The 17,011-nt window shown below is 44.6% G+C and overlaps 1 non-coding gene across 2 annotated transcripts; it reads left to right on the top strand.

The window, feature by feature from the left end:
• Window positions 1-8,759: 8,759 nt before the first annotated feature.
• On the top strand, window positions 8,760-13,078 carry LOC114597828 (uncharacterized). Of its 2 annotated transcripts, none has more exons than XR_013393147.1 (3): window positions 8,760-8,974; window positions 10,042-10,133; window positions 12,946-13,078. It is a non-coding gene; the product is annotated as an uncharacterized LOC114597828 (transcript). The 2 variants fall into 2 exon arrangements; XR_013393148.1 differs by having other exon boundaries at window positions 8,761-8,957.
• The last annotated feature ends 3,933 nt before the right edge of the window (window positions 13,079-17,011 follow it).

Below are 17,011 nucleotides of genomic sequence, written 5' to 3'. Positions count from 1 at the left end.
GCAGCGCACGGAAACGCCATTTCCCCACCGGAGCGGTACCTATTTATCTACTTGCACTTTGATGTGCTTTCGAACTGCTAGGTTGGCAGGAGCAGGGACCGAGCAACGGGAGCTCACCCCATTGCAGGGATTCAAACCGCCGACCTTCTGATCGGCCCTTGCCACTACCCTACCCCAAACCACCACCCAGGTAGGCTGCAGTGATACTAGGGGCAGGACAGCAACTCCTCACTGCACTGACTGCACCTGGGTTTTGTACAGGAGACTTTCTCCCTAACTGGAGATACCAGGAATTGAAACTTTTGACTTCCTGTATGCAAAGCTTGCTCTCTACCACTGAGCAATAGCATAACCTCCAATGTTCCTCAGATGAAAATAGGGACATTTCTCACTCCCTCACAACTGAGCCTCCTCGACCCCCAACATTTTTGCATCTCCTGCGCAGGGCCTTTCTGTAATTATGGCTAAGGGAAAAAGCTACAGTCTGCCCTGAGTGACACCAGCCATTATGTTTAATGTGTCACTTGGGGGGGGAGGGGAATCGCTTATGGGTTCATTTCCTAGGCCTCGGTCTCTGACACTAGGATGACTCAGCAGAGCTTTGCAGGGCCTTTGGTATCTATCAGGCGCCACCTCAGACAATTATGTTAGCTGTGATTGCAACTGGAGCAGAGAAGAAAGAAAGAGATAGCATGGGAACAGGTGGAAATTAGATTGACGAGGGAAAGTAATGAAGGCCGGCGCAGATTAGAGTGAAATTATGCTTTACATCCGACACGTTTGTCAGGGAGCAACAGCAGCTGTAATAAACATGAAGCGTTTAGCCATTGTTCTGATAGAAATAAAAGCAGGATGCATAAACCAGAAAGACGGAACTGTTGTCTGGAAAAGTTTATTATGACTCTCTGCAAAAAGGAAGCAAAGTACAGTGGTACCTCAGGTTACATACGCTTCAGGTTACAGACTCCGCTAACCCAGAAATAGTGCTTCAGGTTAAGAACTTTGCTTCAGGATGAGAACAGAAATCATGCTCCGGAGGTGTGGCAGCAGCGGAAGGCCCCATTAGCTAAAGTGGTGCTTCAGGTTAAGAACAGTTTCAGGTTAAGTACAGACCTCCGGAACGAATTAAGTACTTAACCTGAGGTACCACTGTAAAGCCACTCCTCGATTGTAGTAAGGAAGGACAAGGCTATGAAAACTTGATCCTAGAATTACATCCAAGAGATGTCATGATATTCAGACACAGCAGCGTTTTCCAGTTTTCCTGCACTCGGGATTATTTCTACATCAGGTAGTGTGCTGAAGAGCCCCTTGCGACTGACAAGGTATTTGATAAATTTCACAACTTGTTTTATGCACATTGCAGACCCTCCAAGTGTCCCTATTTTCCCAGGACGTCTCTGATTTAGAGAAGTCTTCTCGGTTTCTGATTTGATCCCGGAATGCCCCGCTTTTCCTTAAAGGTAAAGGTACCCCTGCCCGTACGGGCCAGTCTTGACAGACTCTAGGGTTGTGCGCCCATCTCACTCTAGAGGCCGGGGGCCAGCGCTGTCCGCAGACACTTCCGGGTCACGTGGCCAGCGTGACAAGCTGCATCTGGCGAGCCAGAGCCGCACACGGAAACGCCGTTTACCTTCCCGCTAGTAAGCGGTCCCTATTTATCTACTTGCACCCGGGGGTGCTTTCGAACTGCTAGGTTGGCAGGCGCTGGGACCGAACGACGGGAGCGCACCCCGCCGCGGGGATTCGAACCGCCGACCTTTCGATCGGCAAGCCCTAGGCGCTGAGGCTTTTACCCACAGCGCCACCCGTGTCCCTCCGCTTTTCCTTAGGATGTCCCTATTTTCATTGGAGGGTATGGAGTTATCTGACCCCTGAGCCGTCTGAAGGCAATCCTGTATAGGGAAGTTTTGTTAATGTTTAATGTTTTATTATGTTTTTATATATGTTGGAAGCTGCCCAGAGTGACTGGGGCAACCCAGTAAGATGTGTGGGGTATAAATAGTAAAATTATCCTTATGGAACAGAACGTCTCTATTTTCATCAGGTAAATGTTGGAGGGTATGACATTGGACCAAAATGTGATATGCGCTTTAAGAAAATAAGATGCGCCTTGTAGCATAATAATAATGAATAAAATAAATAAATCCCAGAAGATTTCAGTGACCAGATCATCTTCTCCGAACAAGCTTCTCATTTTAGAATTTCACTGACAAACCCACAAAAGAACAAGGTCGAAAGAATAGTGACAGCATTATCCTCCATACCTGTGCATTAAGTATATATCCTCTGCTAAGATCCACACACTTTTTATGTAATTACACATGACTCATGAAGTGTAGTAACTACCTTACCTGCTCAGCCTCATTTAGTGGCTACTGCAGCTTTTAATGAGTGAATGTAGGTAAACGGTTAATACAGAATTTGTTGCAACACATACAAAAACCATCCTCTACTCCTCCAAATTGCCCAATTTAAAAAAAAGAAACACAAAATAATTGAGTAAAAAAATGAGATGTTTATTATAGAAAGAGACTCTCTGTTGCTTGCTCTCCCTTTCTCTGCCTCTCTCTGTCACAGACCAAATAAACAATAAGCTCCTCACAGGAGGAAACACTCCAGAGTTGCTTCTCTGGACTTCAGGGTAACGGTGTCATGGGCCAGAAGTCAGCTTCGCCTGCTGAACAGTAGCCTGAAGAGTGATAAGGCAGAGTGACCTCACCTGCAGCAGATCAGCCTTCACAAGAGGAGAAGGCACTGATGAGAACCAGCTGACTCTGGCCTTCTTAAACAGAGCTCTCAGCAGCAGTCAGATGCTGGAAATGTCTGTTGTTCTTGGCCCCACTTTGCTACTTCCTGCTGGACCCTTGACTCTACATCATCTGGACTAGACCCTTAGCTCTGTAATCATCTGGATTCCCTGACCTCTGGACTGTCGGACTTCACATGTGGATTCTGCTCTCAGGCAAAGGTTCCTCAGAGACTCCTAGCTCCTGATTCTCAGCAACAGAACTCGGACAGGCTACAAGAAATGGCTCTGAGCACCCTCGGAACCAATGTATGGTTCTGATATAAGCTAACTGTGTTGTTTTGTTTTATACAGTGGTACCTCGGGTTACATATGCTTCAGGTTACATACGCTTCAGGTTACAGACTCCGCTAACCCAGAAATAGTACCTCGGGTTAAGAACTTTGCTTCAGGATGAGAACAGAAATTGTGCTCCGGCGGTGCAGCGGCAGTAGGAGGCCCCATTAGCTAAAGTGGTGCTTCAGGTTAAGAACAGTTTCAGGTTAAGAACGGACCTCTGGAACAAATTAAGTACTTAACCCGAGGTACCACTGTACTGGCCTTCTGATTCCAAACAAAATTATATTTCAGAAAGGCAGAACTCTTCAGAACACAAGCCTACAAATTTAGGAGCTGCTTCTTTTCTTCCCGGTCACCAAGATCCACCAACTGGTTGCAACCAGTTTATGGTGAACATAACATTTGCTCTGAGACTTCTTAAAGAGGCAACAAACTATTCCCATAGCTGCCACACAGGGCTGTTTTCGAAGCACCTCAGTCTACTCCCATATCTGCTACAGCAGCTGTAGGCCTCCTAGCAAGTGATGGAGGAAGATCTCTGCTACTAGGGCTGATTTTTGGGCAGCCCTATCAGTTCCAGTACATGTTTTTTCTGCTCAGAGGGACATGGGAGGGAGCACTTTGCCACAGCTATGCTTTTGGATTAGGATTGACTGGGTGGTGCTGAGAGCTGATTGGCCAGAGACCAGAAGATTGACAGAATGCTTCGGTATGTTCAAGGACGTATAAAATAGGTGTGAGGCAGGAAAGAGTGTATGGCTTTGAGATTCTGATCATCAAGAAATGCATGAAAATCGCATATATACTGTAGTGCAAAAGGAGTTCACTTCTCAGTAAAATCCTGTTGCAAATTTTTGTGGTTTCAGGGCTAGCACCATGTTTGAACAGTGCAGGGATCCTGGAAACTGGCCAAAAATCCTTGAGGCTGAAGAATATTTGCTGAGCAGGTTTTCTTTCTGTAATACAGGCTGCTGACGCACAACAACAGCTGACATATTTCACTAGTGAAATCCACCTGGCAAACTCAAATAGTAAGGAAGCGAAGCAGAAGTTTGAAAAGTGCAAATTCAAATTATAATAGCCCTAAGCATAAAACAGTACAGTACTGTATCCCTGTACAAATGGGGTTGGCCAGGGCGGCGGGAAAGGAATAAGAGAATTGCGTGGTTGCACATGCACAGAGAACAGCGCCCAGAGGAACCTCTAGAGAGAAGGTTTGTGGGTGTTGTATCTGGGAAACACAGTAGGTTTGCCTGAAGCAATTTGTTGCCATCCTATTGACTAGACTGTGAGCAATTCTGAACAGGTTAGTGTTGATATCATTATGAGAACCCTCCTAATATGGAGCTTTTAAATAAAGGAGGACAAGTACAGGGAAATTTTAATTAAAGGGTACGAAAGCTGAATAGGTGTGGTACAATCAGACACCCGCAAGCTGGTGTGACGTCAGTGCTTTGTTGTGTACAAACAGGGATAGAGCGGCTCAAATACCTCAAATGGCCCCAACAACCAGCCTCCCTCCTATTCACTCATCTTCCTATTTCTTTCTTTCTTCTGATCATTTTCTCTCTCTCCCTGCCCTGCCCACATTCTTCCCTTAGGAGGAGCTAAATGGTCATTTGTAAACATGGTGGGTTAGAGATAAAGGGTGAGATGGGCATTAGGTAGACCCGTTAATACATTAATAGGATGCCTTTTCTGACTTCTCTTTGTATTTCAAAAACTAATGAAATACAATTCAAAGCAAAACAATGCATTATACACCTGCAAACTTTTCCACGTTAGGATGTACCTAGTCTGAAGGATGACCCCCTGTTCCCTAGGTTTCTTCTTTCTTAATTTTATACCCCACCTTTCCTTCCAAAGGAACCCAGGCTAGCAAAAAACAAACAATAAATCTATGAAATAGCTCTACTGACAAAGGCTTGTTAGAAGAGGAAGGTCGTCAGCAGGTGCCAAAGGAAAACAGAGATGGGGGTTTGTGTAATATTTAAGAGAAGGGGGTTCCAAAGGGTTAGATGCTGAAATATACTCGGGAGTCCTGTAGTGATTTCATGCTCTTTATTGCAGCTTGTAAAACAGTGATTGAATTGCCCCCCAAAACTCAGGCTATTATATACATTATTTACACAGTGAGTCCCGTCTGATTGGCTGATTCTGCTTCCCTCCTGGAGCCTGATTGGTCTTTTCCTGCAAGCCAATCAGTTGTTTCATTCTAGGATCCTACTTGCCTATTGTTCTAGGATCTAAGCTTAGTACATAACAGATGCCATGACAATAAAGGCCCAATTCTTATATGGTGCAGAACTGACCTCCTGAGAAGATGTTATCTGCAGGAGGCCCTCACCTGCAGGGCACACTGATGGACTGGCTATAGAAGAGGTGAGACAGTCTTTCTGGTGAGGTGGTCTTTCGGCTGTCTAGATCTACCTTTCCCTCATGCATTAAAACAGGGGTGGGGAACTTTTTTCAGCCTGAAGGGCACATTCCCTTGTGGGGAACCTTCTGGTGACCACATGCCTGTGGTAGGAGGGGCCACAGCCAAAAGTGGCTGGAGCAATGGCTGTAACGCTTCTCTTTCTACAGTCAGCTACATTCCACCCATGCAGAAATAAGGTTTCATAGGCTTTCACATCTACATCTTCAGCAAGAGCCATTCACGGTTCATTGGCATATTCCAAACAGATAAAGACGCTGGAGGGCTGCGTTTGGCCTCTGGGCGTGAGGTTCGCCACATGTATATTCAAAGCGAGATCATCTGGACAGGTGCTGTTAGCAGTTCCCCATGTTACAGAGGCCCAACTGGCCTCTGCTAGAAGGACAGATACACACCCTGCAATGAAAGCACACTCTTGCACCCCAAAAGTTTCCTCTCTTACTACTACAATTCCCAGCATCCTTGACAAATTGTACTTCCCAGGATGCTTTGAGGCAAGTAATGTGCTTTGAATGGATGTGCTTTGGTCCTGTGCTATGGAGCACTCTTCCAGCAGGAATTTGGTAGGCATTGTATTGAACCAGAAGCTCTGCAAACACCATCCTGGTAGTGAAGATAACCCACCAATAATTGATAGTTAATTAATTGATAGTTAATTAAAAGATAACCCCACCATTAATTAATAGTTGTTAACTGATAGTTGCTATATGTTTATATTCACATGCTTTGATATAAGCTAATTGGCTTGCTTTGATGTCATCCTTATCTGTGGGCTTGGGGTGCTGGGCTCTAAGCCCAGAAAGGGGAACTATCTGTAAGATTTGGATATTTGTCACCTATGCCCTCATCTGGTCAAGTGAAGTGATGGGAAGTCCTGGCCAATGTGACATATACTGTTTTGCGTATAAAGAATATATGAATGTTTGCTTGGGCGCAGACAAGCCTTCTCTGTGCTATGGTGTCCATCCCGCTTCTGCAAAGGCTGGGAGACCAGGCAGGCTGCTTTGTTGTTAAGTCTGCACCTTTATTTTATAAAGCAGTAGAACTGATCACTCTGGGTGTTCTTGATATCCTTCCGTTTTCCTGCACCCAACCACTCCCACAAGCCCTCATTTGGGTCTGCTGTTCAGAACAGGCATCCTTGCTTTTTACTTTCAGGTGTCGTGTCCCTTGAAAACTTTTTTATGCAGACAAGCCATGTAACTGTTTACAATTTTATCAGCCAGTCATTTCAATATTTTTGATCTGTTTTTTTACGATGCCTTACATTTTATTCTATACTCCCCTGTACACAGCCATGTTATATTGTATTAATGGGCAGTAAATAGGTTTTTCCCCATGAAGAAATAAATGCGCTCATTAGGGGCTTGCTGCCGTCTTTGGCAGCGTAGTCATCGTCCTCTGCCTCAACCAGGGGTCCGTGGGGGTGCAGAGCCCATACCACTGGCCTGGGCAATGGAGGCAGCTTCCCCGCCACCTCCTCCCACTCGGCTCTTGGCCATACGTGGCCGCTCAGCAGGAAGGAAGGGGAGTCGCCCAGAGGCGTCCACGGCTTCGGATTGGCTGAAGGAGCTTCCTGTGGCGAATCCGAAGCCACACCAGCGTCAGAGGCATCCGCAGCTTTGGATACTGTTGGTTACTGGCAGTGATGCTTGGCTCTGCCCCACTGACCACTACTGGCTGTTTGGTAACAATTCCTATCTTCCCTGGCCATTGGCCCTGCTGGCTGGGGCTTGATGGGAGTCCCACAACATTAGGAGGGCCACACAAGTTCCACACCCTTTTCCTAGATCTGCAACCCGGTCAGATGCTTATTGAAATAATGTTCATTACAGAATGAGAAGTGACTATAGTGTCTTGATGAACTGTTGGCAGAGGTGTTGTGGTGTGACCAGTATGGTCGCACCGGGTGCCATGCTGCAGGGACCACCCAAACAATGCTGCTGTTATAAGAAAAACCTGCTTCTTTTCCCTTATGGGGTATCCAAGAGCCTGTATAGAGTCTTTAGGCGGGTTCCCTATTGGGAGGAGAAAATATCAGAGGCCAACCAGAGAATATTGAGAAGCAAAGCAGCTAGCAAGCCTGATCTTTATTTGGGAGGGTCCCCACTCCCCACACGCAGGAGGGAGGAGAGAACCCAGAACAATGGTGTGCAAGCCCTTACATAGACTTTTGAAATTGCCCACCCTGTAGCCCACCCCACAAGACACCATACATACATCACAAAATGAGGTGGTCCACAGCAGAAATACATCGCAGGAGGCAGTCTACAGCAGAAATCCTGTCTGCCAGGATACCTCATAATGGTCACTGATTGCTTTGCCTGGGCAGCTTGGCTATTCTTTTGTGATGGTAAATCACTTTCTGAATCCAGGTCACAGGCTCACCCTATTCATACACACAAATACGCCCTTTAAGACGGGATTTGTAAGCAAAAAGACAATGGGAGGGCTTTCCCCACCCCCGCCCCCTTACTGCAGAGGATTATCTGGGGTCACTGGGAGAGTCAAAATGGCTTCAGGATTGCTCCCCTGTAATATTTCAGACACGTTTATATAGTTATGTATGTGTTTGCCTTGTACAGTTATGAACATTTATTTTATATTTGATGCCTTAGAACACTGTGGAATGGAGCATGAGAGGCGGGGGTGGGGGGGGGAGCGCTGAATATTAGCATCAACCAGGTTGGCACTGAGGTTTGAGAGCCCAAAGTACGCCACTACTGTGTGCCCAACACAGTGATGGGATGCCCTATCAGCTGGTACCATTAGGCAGTTTCAAGGCTCCTGTACTTCTGGGATCACAAGCATAAAGCCCTCAGGCTTCCATGACCCCTGGACAAAGCCCACAGCAATCCACACTGTTCTATAATTTTGAGGGCCAAGGAGGCATGAGGGGTGAGCTGGCATACTTACTCATATGTAAATCCACAGCTGAAATGGCCCCAGTTTGTCATTCACACTACTTCACGTGCCAAAGCAATCTTGCAGCACGTCCTCATGTTTCCCCTCTGCTCCCAGAGTGTGTTTTCCATGCATGAGGTTTATCTGAGGAAGTGAAACACTTGCAGTGAGCGGTGTGTGTTATGTAGCCAGCTGATGTTCCTAAAATAAACAACATTCATAAAATGAAGGCGAAATTGGAAAAAAATTATGGGCGAGATTCCGGAGCGACTATTTCTTAAGAATCTGGCCCTCCAGCTCATCTGGGCTTTTTACATGCTTGCTGTAGAAACTGCAAGTCCCCTGTTTGAACACCAGGAGGCTCAGAAACACTGCACAGCAGCCATGAGAGGAGGCTGCGAGCAGAGTTTGTGCACCGGATGCAGAACAGCTGGGCCTTAGGCCTCAGAATGACGGCCCACAGTCGCCTTGCCTGCTGCTCTTGCTTCTGCAGGGACAGGTCAGCGTGGGAAGAGCTGTGCCGAAACGGTTTGCTCAAGCTCATAGTAAATACTAGGCTTTTTAAGAAAGGTTGATTGTACAGGGTGTATGTGTACTATTGTACAGGATACACATTCAGAAGAAATAGCGAGCAGGCATTGTATGAATGAGATACGGGAGAAGTGATGTAAATTATGTGGGGACAATTTAGTTGTGAGTGCTGCAAAGCCCCCCCCCCCCATCTTGTCTTTTTGGCTCATTCCTTCTGGGTCTGTGAGGGTGGGCCTGGACCCACCTTAGGATTTCTTGCTGGGCTGCAATGTTTCGTTTCTGATAAGCTGTGCTTCTTGGGGTTTTAATTTGCTGCTGTTTGGACTAGTGTTGGGCTGGAATCTGTCCTCCGACTTTTGTCTCTCATGGTGCAATTGTCTCCAGACCATTCTGCACTTGATCCTTGCAGGCATTGTTCATGCATTCATTGAACATGTGCGTGCAGCACAGCATCAGGTTCTGCCACAACCCGCACAAGTTCAAATGAACCCTTGTAGAAGCCCCCCTCCCCTAACGTGGAACTTTCCTCTGTAGACTTTCTTATGAATGTGCATAGGCTGGAGGGAGGCCCTGTGGAACACCCTCCCATCAGATGTCAAAGAGATAAATAATTACCTGACATTCAGAAGACATCTTAAGGCAGCCCTGTTCAGGGAAGTTTTTAATATGTAACGCTGTACTGTTTTTAACACTGATTGGGAGCCGCCCAGAGTGGCTGGGGAAACTCAGCCAGATGGGCGGGGTATAAATAATAAATTATTATTATTATTATTATTATTATTATTATTATTATTATTAGTACTATTATTATTGGTCTTCCCCTCCCCCGGCCACACACGCACACACCTGTACACACATTAATTGAGCATGCAAGGAGCCTTAAAAAGGAACAGCTATTGCACTGATCAACAGCTAGAACAGATTTCAAAGTGCAAAGTACTTCTGCTAGCCCAAGAGATGGATTTGTTCTTGGCGGTGTTATGTTGGTAATGTTGCTGGAAGACCTACGGTATACGAAAGTATATATGTGTCAGAGAATTGGAAATCTTCAAGTGTGAATTTCAGTTCTGTCTTTTAAAAGGTAATTTAAGCTGCCAAGTATCGTTTTGAACAAGATGCTGCTGGGGCCTTCCGTCTGCGACTTGTGTTCTGAAAACCCACGTATCTTGACAGGTGCGTCGAATGTCTTTTCTGTAGCTGTCAACCTCCAGGCCTGCCGCACGAGTTTCAGTACATCTGCTCTACTCACAGCAGCATATTCTGTGTGGCAGAACCTCCCAAGAAGCGCGAGGTTTATTTTAATGAGTATGTTAATACCTAGGAGAAATCAGGCTGGATTATAATATTTTATTAGATTGCTTTGAAAAGGCAAAGCAAAAGAGGAGGAGGAAAAAAGCAGAAAGCTACCACCTCACCTTTCTGCCTAGGGTGCAAGCAACTGGGGGTGTGATGGTTAGGCCCAAACTAAACATTGTTTTCACCCTTGCGGAAAGTGGCAGCGTGAGAAGAAGGCGCTGTACTCATTTTGCCCAAGGATGCAACTTCCTAAAATATGTTAGCTATGTATGGGTCTTCTTCATTCCTGCGTTGAACAATATAGCAACAAGAAGGTGGGCTACGCTGAGAATTCTCACCCCTAGTGTTGCCCAATCCTTACCTGACATTCGCTCATGCAGCATGAACATCTGTAGTGATGGGCCTTTGTGCTTACGTACATATGGAAGCTTCCCTGGAATCTCACCCCTGAACAATCAGGTTATATTTAATTCCTGAGGGATGGCTCAGTTGGTAGAGCATGAAACTCTTAATCTCAGGGTTGTGGGTTCGAGAGCCACGTTGGGCAAAAAAATCCTGCATTTCCGGGGATTGGACTTGATGATCCTACTGATCCCTTCCAACTCTACTATTCTATGATTCTAGGGGATGCCGTCATGTGTGTAACTACATGTGTGAAGGCCCCCTTGCTTTTGTGTTGTGTGCACAGATGTCGAGGGATGAGTTTGCAGTGTTGGAACAGGGTATTCTGCATGGCCTATCTCCTCCTTAACTGTTCAACAATGGAGCCAAGAAAAAGGCTGAATAAGGCTAATGGCTTAAATCCCAAATAAGCAGGAATTTTACCAACGTGGTCACAGAATTCTACCAGTGGAAGAGGGTGTGTGATTTTGTCCGTCTCCCCTACAGCCCTTTTGCACCTCAAAAATCAGAAAGTTTAAGTTTGTTCAATGATAGTTGACTGGGAGGCGTTGCACAACATGCTCACTTCCCCCAAAGACTGGGCTTTTTGAGAGATGGAAAGTGATGGAAATATGCAATGGTAAGGGCTGGGTAACACATGCTTTGACGCAACGTCATCTAGCATAAACAGAACGTCTGGAAGCACCCATAGATTTTGAAGATGTTCCATCAGCCCTCTTTACCCACACAGTCTCATTCACTTCATCGCCAGTACTGAAATATAAGTGGCTACTGGTGTTTTCCTCTGTAAAGCATTGCAAATCTGGTGTTGCTTCTGAGGAAATCAGTGAGCCTGCACGTGGTAAACATCTCTTTGGTAGTGTCCTTCATCTTCCGGTAAGGTTGCGTAAGGTGTGCAACAAAATTTAGAAGTTTAATATCCTTTCATGAGACAAATGGGTCAAAAGTAGGACAGGCAGTTCCTACAATTGGGGAAGGATCTGGTTTGTGGCCTATGTAGGGGCATGGAAGTGGAGCCTGGTGTGTTGGTGCCAATGACAGCTCACCTCTAGGGCAGGGGCTGGTTTTGGCAGTGCCGTGTTCTCTGACCTCAGTCCTCCCTTGAACTTTGAGGAGGAAGATGATCAGGAGAAGGTGCCCCTCAGAGAGTTGACATTCCACACTGCAGGACCTTCTTGGTCAGAAGATAAGTTGGCTTTCCAAACTCACCAGGTTTCTATTGCATTCCCCATCACCCCCACACAGTAGGAGCCAACTTCTGCAGAATCAGAAGTTCAGTTCCTCAAACTTGGGTCCCCAGCATAGCTATCAACTTTTCCCTTTTCTTGTGAGGAATCAATTCGGAATAAGGGAATTTCCCTTAAAAAAAGGGAAACGTTGACAGCTTTGGTCCCCAGCTGTTGTTGGACTACAGCTCCCATCATCCCTAGCTAGCAAGACCAGTGTTCAGGGATGGTGGGAGTGGTAGTCCAACAAGATCCACGGACCCAAGTTTGAGAAACCCTGCTTTAAAAACACAGCCCCCTCGTCGCCACCAACGGCAGGACCAAACCAGCCAGCTATGGAAAGGCACCTGTACCTTGCTGAGGCAAGAGCTCTCAATTTAGGTGGTCCTCACCAGAGTGTTCTGTCCAGGGTCCTGACAGGCTTTGCCTTGTGGGATGTGGCTGAATGTGATCTACCATTACCAAGAAATGCTTCTGCTGATGTCAGCTTTCCCCTGTCAACCTCAAACCAGGACCAGACCAAGAAAGGCATCTTCTTTGCTGTTTTGGCATGCTTGACATATTCTTTCTGTAAATTGCTTTATTTAAAATCAAGTGGCATATAATCTTTATGAAATAAAAATAATAATGTTTTGTGTAAATAAACTTTTAAAAATAATAATGCCATGTTAATTTTATGTGCTGTATAGCAAAAAAAAAAAAAAAAAAGAAAAGAAAAAAAGAAAAAGAAAAAAAAGAACTGAAATATTTGATTAAGAGGCAGATTTGATAATGCATAATGTCATGGGTTCTGGGATGGGGGGAGGAGCACCTCAGATCCCATAGCATCCATATTCCCAGCAATGACCACAAATGACACAGGACGGACCCGTAAAACAGTACATGTTTTATTTCCCTTTGGTTTACAGCACTAATGAAAATAGTACTCGGTATGTAATGAATCAACAGAAGTGTAAACTAGGGGCATGATCCCCTTCTTGGCTTCCAGAATCAATCAACAATAGCCCTTTGCTACAAGACTTATGTCTTACCAATCTAGCCTTTGGATATGTCTTTTCCAGGATTCTTTCATCACCCCTGCCTGCCTGAATTGCTTGGAAAGGAGTCACGGCTACAGCGTGCACCTTGAGAACTACAGCCATTGCACCTAGTTATCCCCTAGGTAAGTACGGGTGCTTGGCTCCCTGCAAATCTCTCTGTCCCTCCAGGGTCTCTCTTTTCCTTCCTCCTATCCAGCCTCCTTCCCATAGTGCTCTCCACTCCCCTCCGCTCCTCAGAAAAAACTGTGTGAGTCGATTAGACTGGGAGATAACAATCAGCCCAAAGTCCTTCAGTGAGCTTTATGGCTAAGTGCAGATTTGAACTCAGAGCTCCCCAGCCCCAGTCCAAAACTTTAAATACTACACAGTGCTTTCCCTCCCTCCCTCCCTCTTCACTAATTCATCCCCATTAATAACTGGGTTTTTTATTTTATTTTTAAATGGATATGAGGATTGTTGTGATGAATTCTCGCACTTAAGAATTCTTGCACGGGTCTGATACAGAACAACATCAGATGTTTCATACGGGCCTTGATCACCTGGAAACTGACTGAATTGTCCTTGGCGTTACACACAATAGTACAAGAGGGCTTTTCATTAAAATAAAAAAGCGGGGAAAGAGTCCTTCCAAATGAAAACCGGCATTGTAATTATACATAGTCTGTGAATATGTGAATTCTGCTGCTGCTACTAGCAGACAATAGCGTAAAACCGTAAATTAGCATAGCCATATGCCAGCCATTATTTTTCTTCTCTAGATGCAAAATCTGCCCTTGCATATAGTCCCTAGTTTTGAAATGTTAGCTGAATATACTGCAATAAGCCTGTCAAGGGGGAAAGAACACAGTTTGTAATAGCCTGTTTGTGTCACGTGTGTTCGTGAGCCCGGCCTCTGTTGTCTCTGGATTGCTTCTGCCGCTGCTTGACTGATGTCATACATTTGAGAAGCACATTTTTTAAATGCCAGCTTTTAGGTCTTTTGAATCTCAAGCAATAAACCCGGTGACTCAATGTACAAAATTTGAAAAAAAAGTCTTAAGGGGGATTTTTAAAAAGGCAGAGAAATTCATTCCACTTAAAAAGAGCCATAAACAATGGGAATGATGTTCTGAGAAGGTGGGACCATTTTGACTGGAATTCTATGAAATATTTATTTGCATGGCAGTCTTCAGTTATTTAAGTGGCAATTGTTCGTAATTGACAATATAGATTGCAAGCAATGACCTCTCGTGACTAGCTCATGAATAAATGTGTTGAGGATGCGGCTGCATTTATTGTTAAGCATTTCTTTTGGGGTTACAGAAATATGTACCATGTTTGCCTATTGAATTAATCTCCCATAAATAGTGTGGATGCATCAGGAGCTAATGTAGCATTAAACAGATCTATAACATTCAAGGAGAATTTCCCAATAAGGTCAGAAATATATTCAGCTGTTTTTTCCAGATTTCAGCAGCTCTCAATTTTATGTGTCACATAGAGGAGAGGGAGAGGATATAGTTAAGACCTGCTTAAAGAAAAGTGGCATGCCGTAGAAAGAAAGGATCTTGGCCTTATATAGCCAGGCAGGTACGTTTCAGATGTTTGTTTTTCCTTTTAACTAACACTTCAGCCTTAAGGGACTGCAGCAGTGGCCGTAGCCAGCTGTTCTATCCCTCCCTAATTCCCCCCCTTGGGGAGATGCTGGCATTGAATACGAAGCAGAACACCCTCTCACATTCTAGGCACCGAAAAAGAAAAAAAGTGAACCAATCCACCTTTTTATTCTTTCTCTCCTTCCATCTTACATACTTAATGCAGTTTAAGCTTCCCTTGTTTCAAAATTTTCTATTTCATTTCATTAAAAAAAACACCACTAATTCTCACAGACTCGGTCTAGAATAATACCAGTCTTATTTATGCAGTGAAACGTGTTATTGATCTTAACAACAAAACTCAAGAACCAAGACCAAAAGCATCAGTGACTGTTTAGAGGTGTTGAAGTATAGTGCTTTGGTGAATTTAATTCAATGTTGTTGCTTTAAAAGCTTGTTTAGATTTGCAGAATTAAAAATTGGACCGTTAAGATGTGCCTGTGTTAACCTCCATGATGCCAGGAATCAAGATGTCACAGATGCCGTAGCTAAGGAAAGCCTCTGAGGATAAAAACAAAAAAACCTAACCTGACAATAACAAAAAATGAAAGGAGTAAGCATCCCATCCTCTCCATCTTAGCATAAGATGTGCATATACAGGGAATTGCATTTTATTTAGAATTGGTACTGTACTCGCATTCTGATGAGACACTCCTTGTTTCGTTTCCTGCCTTTGGTGCTGAGTATGTATGTATATTACTTAAGCTATCTTAGCATTATTTAGGTCACTAGATTTAAGAGCAGTCTCCACAGTCTTTCACAGCCTGATGTGTAGTGTGATGCAGGGTAGCAGCAAAACATTTTCTAATAGGCACTCATCTTATGAGCTCTTAAGGATGGAGCATTTTGTAACGTAATCTGTACAGCAAAATAGCTTCCGTTTATGCCTTGCAGATATATTTAGCTCTAACCTTGCTTGTGGTTAAGCAGGCAGCAGCACAGAAGGAGACAGCTGATTCTGCAGCCAGACCCTCTGCGCGCTTGCGATTTTGTCAATACGCTCAGCTTTTCGATAATCCGGTGCAGAATGAGAGTTTAAGCAATGATGATTTCGTCTGTTACATGCTTGGCAATTACGTGCTTCACAACAACAAAAAGCAAATTACACGGGTTAAGAAAAAGACAGCAATAGGGATACATATCTAGGACCTAATACGTACTATATGAAATCTTCTTCCGTCAATAAGATATTTCTGCAGATATTCTTTCCATCCCTCCCTCCAGCGAGTGAAAGGAATCTTCTGCTTTTCTCGGTAGATGGAGACAGCCACTCTGCAGACAGGTTTTGGGTGTTTTTTTTGCTACAGAATCTGAAATACTTGAGATTGTATCACTGAAGAACATGGAGCTTCACTGAGCAGTGCAGAGTAACGATTCGTCTTGCATCATCAGTTGATGACATTTTTTTCTTTGTTCCCTCCCACCCAGTTGCTCTAAGATTCAGCAGCCGATTTGCAATATCACTTAAACAACATTAATCAGATACTGCATTTAAGGTGAGCGGTTCCTTGCCTCCCGTTTAACCAGATCTGTGCTGCTGGAGTGTGTGCATCATGCTGCTGCTGCTGCGAGCCTAAAATGGCAGGCAGGATTAATGTTGCTTGTGCTGTCTGCATGCTGTGGATACAGAATTCATTATGCCATGCCTAGTATTTCGAATGGGAGTATGTAAATGGTCTGTGTGCCATATCATGTCGTAGTGAAGACTTGGGCTTCCTGATGGGCATAACTATTTAAGCAGCCACCTTTAGCATTCAATTTCATTTTCAGTGCAGTGGGCTGTGAGTTTATCGTCGCATTCTAAACCAGCATTAGCTCTATTTATTTATTTTTAAATTTGGATTTATTTATTTTTTTAGCGAACTCTGCTTCCAGGTGGGGTCAGTCTTATTCCTCTTGCCTTTACTGCTATTTAAATAATAGATGTTGTATTGTTAATTAATGGCAATATCAAATTTAAAGCCCTTGGAAGTGACATATTTATTATGCAGGCACGTCCAAGCTATTTTTAACTCTTACGCAGTCTGCGTGTGTTGTGCAGGGGGCTTTGGCTGCTGAGTTTTTCCTTTTCAACAGGGATAGCACTGGGCTGATTTTCAACAAATGTGACAAGTGGCCTTTGCAGTGGTCAGCTTTGAACCCTCAAAAGGGAAAGGGGGGGGGGAGCAGGAAGCCCTTTGCTGCAGCTTATTAAAAAAAACCACCCACCACCTTGGATGAGGGCATCTCCTCCCTCCCTGACAGACGCACACACTTCTGTCCTCCCCATTGATAAGTTCAGCTATCTTGATCACAGTCCATTCAAGCAAGCTGCTTTTTGAAAAGAGCTATTTATTTTATTTTTTTGAGACGTCTAAGATTTCAGCGTCTCTCCCTCACTTTGTATACAAATGGCTGGGTGCAATGGCGTGCTGAGACTTCATTAAGACATATACACAGGTAGGTGGAGATTT

The sequence above is a fragment of the Podarcis muralis genome, chromosome 6, assembly GCF_964188315.1.
Source record: "Podarcis muralis chromosome 6, rPodMur119.hap1.1, whole genome shotgun sequence".
In the NCBI taxonomy this organism is placed as follows: domain Eukaryota; kingdom Metazoa; phylum Chordata; class Lepidosauria; order Squamata; family Lacertidae; genus Podarcis; species Podarcis muralis.
This window is presented reverse-complemented; position numbering and strand designations above follow the sequence as displayed.